The sequence below is a fragment of the Macadamia integrifolia genome, unplaced genomic scaffold (genome assembly GCF_013358625.1).
Source record: "Macadamia integrifolia cultivar HAES 741 unplaced genomic scaffold, SCU_Mint_v3 scaffold1548, whole genome shotgun sequence".
Classification (NCBI taxonomy): Eukaryota; Viridiplantae; Streptophyta; class Magnoliopsida; order Proteales; family Proteaceae; genus Macadamia; species Macadamia integrifolia.
In genome coordinates, this window is record NW_024868254.1 from 25,643 (window position 1) to 34,910 (window position 9,268).

The window sequence follows — 9,268 nt, forward strand, 5'->3', positions numbered from 1 at the left end:
AAAAAAAGAAAGAGAGCTGATTGCTTTAATCACATATTGTGAAGAATAAAACATTGGAAGTTCAAGTACTTTTAACAAAAGACCAGCATATCATCCTTCCAATAATTTAAGAAACTATCACTACAAACATCAAAATGAAAAGAAGAAATGGACAAATCTGATAAAGAAAGAAGAGCTGCTACTAAAGAAGTAAGCAGTACAGCTTCAGACACAAAATACCTACTTACTGGGCAAAATCTATTCATTGTCATGATTTCTCCACTGGGGTCGACATCTCTTCTTGCAGCAAGACTTTCCATAACAATTGACCAAGCTGGTAACCATGATCTTACATGAAACTGAACATTCTGAAAATGGAGAAGATTGTTTAGAGAAACAATTCATATGCAACAACATCCCCAACACCTCCTCCTAAAGTTATGTTGCTTATTTAGGCGACACTATGCTGTTCCCATCAACTTGAAGGCTATTTAAGAAACAAAGAGATCTGCAGACCTAACCTCTAAAAATTCACTGCCTGCCAATGTCATTGCACGTTTGAAGGCCTCATTTTCCTTTTCAGGTGACTGATCAGGATCCATCCAGTCCAAGTCAAACCTTGCAATTCTTGATGACAAGCTTGTATTATTTACATGTCGTGGTGGCTGCTCCATATCATACTGACTAATTCCATTGTCAATGGCATCAATTGCCTGTAACAAGGGGAACAATAATATTTTGAAGATATTAGTTTTAGTACACATCAAGTGACAAGGTAACATATATAACTATCTCTAGATACCAATTAATATGTATGCCTTCAAACACCAAGAGACTAAAATTTTAATATAAAAATCAATTTCTTCAAGGGTGTTCACCACTTCACCTCCCACCTCAAGGCATTTAAGGCTTAAGCTTCAACAGTTACGAAACTAACAATTGGAAGTAAGTTTTTCATCTGTTCTTCTAATTTTTTATTTTAAGTTTTTCATCTGTTCTTCTAATTTTTTATTTTGTTTTCATTGTTTAAACTGGTGGGACTATATAAACGAAATTTTAATTTTTGTGTGTATTAGACAGTTCTGTGACCAGATTAGGGATCAGAAATATAGAACCTCCAAAATCAAGTAATCATAGTATGAATAAGATTCCTCCATTTAGTCAACAGGATCAGAAATTAGAAAGGAGAAAAAAAAAGGTATTAACAGTCGATGGTATGGAGAAGATGAATATGAAATCAGAACTTCAATCGGAACAGAGATTCACCTTCAATTCAGCAATCCTTGAAGTGATAGGATTGACAAATTACAGGCAGCAACAATGGCAGAGTAGCAGAAAACAATGTAACAAAGCAGTACCTTAAGAAAAGAGAATAGCAAGTAGGCACCAGGGCCTCTCACTACAAGGTGTTTGGTTGGAATCTTTCCAATCTTAGAGCTTCTCACTCCTCATTGAGTCTCACAGCAGTAAAAGGCAACAGCCAAATTCTCATTAATAAAATTCATGTACAAGGTTGTAGCTCCTTACAAACTTATATAGAAGACTCAAGCACTAAAAGGGAAAGGCGGAATCCAATCCTTAACCAATAAGAAAACATAAACCGACTAGGAAACTAAATAATGAAAGAAAGTGACTAAAAAAGGACTCTAACCACTAATGAAGTAAATCCCGTTTTCTAAACTAAATAATGAAAGAAAGTGACTCAAAAAAAAATGACTCTAACTATTAATGAAGTAAATCCCGTTTTCTTACTTTCTACCCATATTCTAGACCCATTAAAATTGATCATTATTAAGAAAACTCATTGGATCAAAGGCCCAACACCTATATAACCCAACACAAGGCTTATTTCCAATAAAATAAACCCTGTAGGTGACTTATTTGCATCAGAGAGAGAGAGAGAGAGAAAGAGAGAGAGAGAGAGAGAGAGAGAGAGAGAGGTTCTTGGTTCTCCCATTTAGTGCTTATTTCTAAATGATAACAACATAACCACCAATCCTTCTTCATATAGCTCCACTTGACAAATTTCAAAACATTTTTTGCTCTCATAATGAAAAAAAAAAAAAATCTGCATAAAAGCAAAATTCCCTCTTCCTTTTCCTCCAAGTTAGGAGAGGAACTAATAGTTGTTCAAAGAAAAATGCATTATTCTTTAAATGGAACGTCACTGTGTTGTAGGTGCTTATGACCCTCCTCCGCTCCTTGGAACAACCTCACAGCTCATTCATGTGGTTCCTTTTATATTCACGGTGAAAATGTTTGTCAATTTTATATTAATGTCCTTCATATGAAGTACTACTGAAAGTGAAAAGAAAGACCATGACTTCAGTTGGAATAGAGAGAAGATATTAGAAGGAAGTGACAAAGTCAAAGGAAAAACCAAGTTTTTATCCTGATATGGTTAGTACTGGATAGACAGATCAGGTTCATCATTGTATTCAGGGAATCAAAAGATGTTATTACAAAATTTTCATAATACAACAACAACAACTCAGCCTTATCCCAGCTAAATGGGTCTGCCTAACAAATTTTTTATAATACATGTGCAAAATTTACTACCTCCAGAAAGATTTTGTAAACAGCTAAAAATACACGATGTATGTTAGGGTGCCCTTCATCAAGTTGAAGTTCCTTTGCAATTATCTCCTTCCCATAATGCTGGAGTCAGAAATAAACAAATAAATATAAATATAGAAGAGGAGGTAATAAATCCTGAAAGAAGACCAGAAATTCAATTATTAATAACTAATTTCTCAAAATTCAACCAAGAAAACCAATGTTAGAAAGTCAGTAGCACTTTTAAGAGGTCACAAAGTCCAACATCATTGGATTTAAAGAGGGCTAATACAACTTAAGTGGGATTACACTTTAAGTCTGATAGTATCAGATCATTTCCCTTCCATTATACCATTACTGTCCATGTAATGTTAAGCAACCCATTTTCTATACAAATATCGACAGGATTTATCTAGTGACTGCCTTGACTTGGCCCTGAGCCTGACAATACAGTTATCTGTTGGCATCTCAAGCCAATAGATAAATGGGTCAGGTTTGGGAAGAGTACTTAGCTCTTTGCTAAGCGCTCAAGCCTCCCCAGACTAGTATTTTTCTGAACAATCACCAACTGCACTGACACTTTTGTCCTGAACTAGGTTTATTTTTTCTAACCCCATTGATTAATGAGTCAAGTTTATGTGGTCATTATTGTACTTAGTTGTTACCCTCTATAGTCCACCTAACCCAGTCCACTCCCACCCCATGAGCCAACAACTAGATCTCAAGCCTCTTGAGTGCAACAAAGCTTTTTCCAGCACTTCTACTAGATAAAAAACAAAAATGTTGTTCCTAACAAACACAAAGGGCATCACTATGATCTTGTTTTCGCTAGTGCTTGCTCCATACTGGTCTACTTCATCCAATCCTAATGAATTGGTTGCGTTTCAACAAAAAGAAGAAGGCAGAAACAATCTCTTTAGACAGGGTCTCCTTACATTTGGAATGAATCTTCTATACCCACCCCCACTACGGGACAAACAAGGATTTTGATGTCATTCTATCCGATAAATCTGCTCCATGATTAAGAATATAGTTGTATTGTCACATTTACAAACAAATGGAGGGCACCTAACTAGATCAAAATTTCTTCCTCCATTTCAAACATTAGCAAAGAGAGACTGTGGTACCTTGAGATCATCTACCTTCAGTATCCCAATAGGATTAGTACTATAGATTAAAAAGGTCAACCAATAAAATGAATGACTACCTTATAAACAAGTCCAGCACTGCTGAGCTTGGTAGTGAAGCCATGGTCTAGAACTTCACCAAAGCCTCTCTGGTGATGATCATACCGATCTCTGCCTGAATCATAGACACCCCCACGTCAAGCACAGCATCAAGTGTGTCCAACACCTACAGCACCAGTTCAACTCAGAAAATAACTGAACAAAACAAAGGAAATTCAAAATTTACAAAAGATGAAACAAATGACGTCTCAGAAACAACACCTCAGGGTCTCTAGTTCGCACAATTTCAGCACCGGCGAACTTATCAGAAAGGCGAATTAAGAAACATCCAAGAGCTTCATCGCAGTGGAAGGTACCATTGTGGGTTCCAACTCTCTTCGTAGTAGTGATGGAGGGTCCGGTGGAGAAAGCAAAAACCCTCGAGTTATTCAGAGTTGCCATGAGAGGAGGAAGGATTGAGCATTTTTTGAAGAAGAAGAACCCCTCGCTCAACCCTCTTAGCGAAGACATGTGTTGAGCACTTGAGCTCGAGGCCTTAGAAGTTTGAACAACAAAAGGAAAGGTGAAGGGGAAGTTATAGGCGCTAAAGACACAGCTCATCTTTCTCTTCCTTGTACTGAAAATGTTGAAATCTGGTTTCTATAGCCAACTACTTGCTACTGGTGTTAATGGGCCGAGTTGGACAGGGTTTTCTAGAATCGCAACCTAACTCTAAGGTCTCTTCACTCAACCCAAGCCCAGGTTATCTCAGCCTAGGCTCAACCCAGCTCAACAAGATCCTGATTGGGCTGGGTTTAGCGCAACCCACCCCAACCCAACCCAGTACTATCGGTTATTTGCATGTCTCTATGCTTAAACATAGGCGGATGTAAGAAAATTGTACTTATCCTGCCACTAAATGTTGAAGATGTCTTCACACGGCGATCTCCTATTGGTCTGTGCGCTATGGCAGTGGTGGCACAAGAAGGTAGCATTTTCTTATCTATAAAAATTACATGTAAAATGTATCATTACTAAATATGATAAGAAATTTAAGTAGTTTATACAATCACATGTGGTAATGGTTCAAAAAAGAATTTCTTTTCTAAGTTTGAAAATTTCACTTCCCCTTCCCTCTTTCCTTGCAACCAGATATGATCTCATTTTATCCACACCACAAATATTATTATATGGTTGCTCTCAACTCAAACTTTTGAGAACAAACTTTCCCAAAACTTGGTTAACTAATGCCACATTAAATATTTTGTCCTATCAACAAGCAACTTTTGTCGTGAAAAAGATGTAAAAAAAGCTGAGATTTTTGAATAACAAGGACTATTGAAAAATCAAAGAGAATAGCTACATATTAAAAATTGAGATAAACTACTAAATTTTTATTTGTAACCTATGAAAGGAATTTACTATCTATATATCCAATGGTCAAAATGTCAAATCATCACGTTTTCTCACTTTACCTTTTCTTTGATTTCTGGGAAAGCTTTTTCAGACTTCCTTCAGGTGGCCTACAATAGGTTTGGCTCTCCTGATGAGTTAGTTGGACTTCTTACCCTGATGGAAAATCAACTTGGAAGAAGTTGAGTGAGTCACTGTTCAGGATTCTAGTTGTGAATATTCTCTGTTTCAAATTTCAATCTATACTTTTATCTCTAATTAATTATCTAACGACTTTGGGGAATGAATTATACTAGATGTGGATTTGTATTGCTTTTATTTGTAAATTCAAGAATTTTTATAGTAATTGTTAAGCTCTAATGGGGAAGCTTTAGTTTCTGATTGGGTTGTGTGTGATGAGACTGCATAGTAGATATTTGAATTTTGGTCTGAGATAGTAGCAAGGTTGTCTTGAGTCTTTGACATTCAACGAATTGTGAATAGAAGTGTTATCAATCAGGCCCTTAGCTACTGTTGCAAAACCTAAAGCTACAAAAGGCCTCAATCCAATCAGACATGAATGTTGACAGAAAGAAGATAGCTACTGGTTGAAGTTGAAGTTTAGGCCTAAGCCCAATCTTGTAAAACTGCTAGACATTTTGAGTTTTGGATCAGGCATGGATTTAAAAAGCCTGAGGTGGGATTGAGTTGGATTAGGGGTTGGGTTTAGGTCATTGGGTGATTACATACCACGCCTGAAACACATGGGCAAAGACATGAGTCCTAATGGTATCATTGTAGTACTAGTATGGGAGTCTAAATGATATCTCTATAGGTGTATTTAGAACTTGTCACATCATTTTAATTGTCCCATGTCTTAAGGAGATTGCAGGCAGCACTCTCTTGCCCTTATTTTTCATATATTCAGTTTCTTCTGCTTGGAATGACGTTCAAAAACCAGCTCCTGAATCTATTTGGGGTTCCACAAGTTAGGCTACTTTTTTACAGCCATGTCAATCTCTCTTTGGATGAAGGCTGATGAATTTTAAGGTTCGAATGAAAGTACTAGTAGCTTGCAAAGGTATTCCCTTGGTCTCGAGGTGTAACTTATGCCTTAATGAGATGGAAAACATTACTCATTTATTTCTGGAATGCTCTTTCTCTAAAATGCTTTGGGAGAATTTCTCTGACATTTTTAANCTTGCTACGGGTGTTAATGGGCCGAGTTGGATAGGGTTTTCTATAATCGCAACCTAACTCTAAGGTCTCTTCACTCAACCCAAGCCCAGGTTATCTCAGCCTAGGCTCAACCCAGCTCAACAGGATCCTGATTGGGTTGGGTTTAGCACAACCCACTCCAACCCAACCCAGTACTATCGGTTATTTGCATGTCTCTATGCTTAGACATAGGCGTATGTAAGAAAATTGTACTTATCCTGCCACTAATCGTTAAAGTTGTCTTCACGCAACGATCTCCCATTGGTCAGTGCGCTATGGCAGCGGTGGCACAAGAAGGTAGCATTTTCTTACCCATAAAAATTACATGTAAAATGTATCATTACTAAATATGATCAGAAATTTAAGTAGTTTATACAATCACATGTGGTAATGGTTCAAAAAAGAATTTCTTTTCTAAGTTTGAAAATTTCACTTCCCCTTCCCTTTTTCCTTGCAACCAGATATGATCTCATTTTATCCACACCACAAATATTATTATAAGGTTGCTCTCAACTCAAACTTTTGAGAACAAAATTTCCCAAAACTTGGTTAACTAATGCCACATTAAATATTTTGTCCTATCAACAAGCAACTTTTGTCATGAAAAAGATGTGAAAAAGATGAGATTTTTTGAATAACAAGGACTATTGAAAAATCAAAGAGAATAGCTACATATTAAAAATTGAGATAAACTACCAAATTTTCATTTGTAACCTATGAAAGGAATTTACTATCTATCCAATGGTCAAAATGTCAAATCATCACGTTTTCTCACTTTACCTTTTCTTTGATTTCAAGGAAAGCTTTTTCAGACTTCCTTCAGGTGGCCTACAACAGGTTTGGCTCTCCTGATGAGTTAGTTGGACTTCTTACCCTGATGGAAAATCGACTTGAAAGAAGTTGAGTGAGTCATTGTTCAGGATTCCAGTTGTGAATATTCTCTGTTTCAAATTTCAATATATACTTTTATCTCTAATTGATTATATAACGACTTTAGGGAATGAATTATACTAGATGTGGATTTGTATTGCTTTTATTTGTAAATGCAAGAATTTTTATAGTAATTGTTAAGCTCGAATAGGGAAGCTTTAGTTTTTGATTGGGTTGTGTGTGATGAGACTACATAGTAGATGTTTGAATTTTGGTCTGAGATAGTAGCAAGGCTGTCTTGAGTCTTTGACATTCAACGAATTGAGAATAGAAGTGTTATCAATCAGGCCCTTAGCTACTGTTGCAAAACCTAAAGCTACAAAAGGCCTCAATCCAATCAGACATGAATGTTGACAAAAAGAAGATAGCTGCTGGTTGAAGTTGAAGTTTAGGCCTAAGCCCAATCTTGTAAAACTGCTAGACATTTTGAGTTTTGGATCAAGCATGGATTTAAAAGCCTGAGGTGGGATTGAGTTGGATTAGGGGTTGGGTTTAGGTCATTGGGTGATTACATACCACGCCTAAAACACATGGGCAAAGACATGAGTCCTAATGGTATCATTGTAGTACTAGTATGGGAGTCTAAATGATACCTCTATAGGTGTATTTAGAACTTGTCACCTCATTTTAATTGCCCCATGTCTTAAGGAGATTGCAGGCAGCGCTCTCTTGCTCTTATTTTTCATATATTCAGTTTCTTCTACTTGGAATGACGTTCAAAAACCAGCTCCTGAATCTATTTGGGGTTCCACAAGTTGGGCTACTTTTTTACAGCCGTGTCAATCTCTCTTTGGATGAAGGCTGATGAATTTTAAGGTTCCAATGAAAGATCTAGTAGCTTGCAAAGGTATTCCCTTGGTCTTGAGGTGTAACTTAGGCCTTAATGAGATGGAAAACATTACTCATTTATTTATAGAATGCTCTTTCTCTAAAATGCCTTGGGAGAATTTCTCTGACATTTTTAACCAAAATTGGAAAGCTTGTAGTACTATTCAAGATCATTTTATATGGTGGAAAAATAAGGCTGGAATAGTCCCTTTAAAATAAGTCTAGCTGTCCGGTTTTGTCATTATCTCTTTGCATATCCAGCCTTCAAAACCAACTAGAATTTAGAAGTATATTGGTTGAAGCCAGAGGAGGACACACTAAAGTTCAATATTGATGGATGCTTCTCATTGATCAATCCAGGCGTTGCAAGTGCAACGGATCATCAGAAATTTCAAAATTCCTTGGAATTAAGACAAACTACTTTGCGGAGTTCTCATCTTTCTACATATTGGGTTAAATTATGCCAAGGAAAAAGATTTAAAAAAATTATGGATAGAGAGTGATTCAAGTGCAGCTGTTACCTCTATTTTGAAGGGACTATTCCATGAAAATTTTAGCAATAATGGGTGTACTTCCAGATTTGCCTTGATTCTATTTCTTGGCTTATTCCCAATTGTTACGAGGGAAAAAAATGTGATTGCCAGACTACATAGCAAAAAAAATATGTTCTTACTCAAAGCTCTTGCTATTTGTCTTCCTACCCCAGCTTTGTTTATCAGGATATAAATCGGAGACTCTGGACAGACCATGTTACCGTTTTGATTAGTGGTCTTTGGGCTTTCTATTGAATACACTTTCTTTATTTCATTTATCAAAAGGGTTCTGCTAATGGCAATGCTGAATGGGTTATTATTAACGTAACAAAGGTAGATTATGTTTGAAAAAATAACAAAATGGTGAAAAGACAAATGCAGAGCAAATAATGGGACATTATTGTACTATTGGAGGATCAATTATGTAGGGTAATTTAGACATTTCATTTTAAGTTGTCTTACATGTTCCGGCAGCAGGGATCGAGCGCTCCTTCAACTGGCTCTTTGCTTTTACGACAAGCCTAAGATAATCATTGGAACGACGATGATAAGTGTCCCGCGTAGGTTCACAAGTTCGATTAAGGTGATGCACTCGGGAAAGCTGAAACTGAGGAGTCCATCGGTCACTTTTGTCCTTACATTAAAAAAAAAAAAAAAAAAAAAAAG

The 9,268-nt window shown here is 36.6% G+C and overlaps 1 pseudogene; it reads right to left on the minus strand.

The window, feature by feature from the left end:
* Positions 1–4,232, minus strand: part of LOC122064159 — a 9,083-nt pseudogene extending 4,851 nt beyond the window's left edge.
* Positions 4,233–9,268: the final 5,036 nt, after the last annotated feature.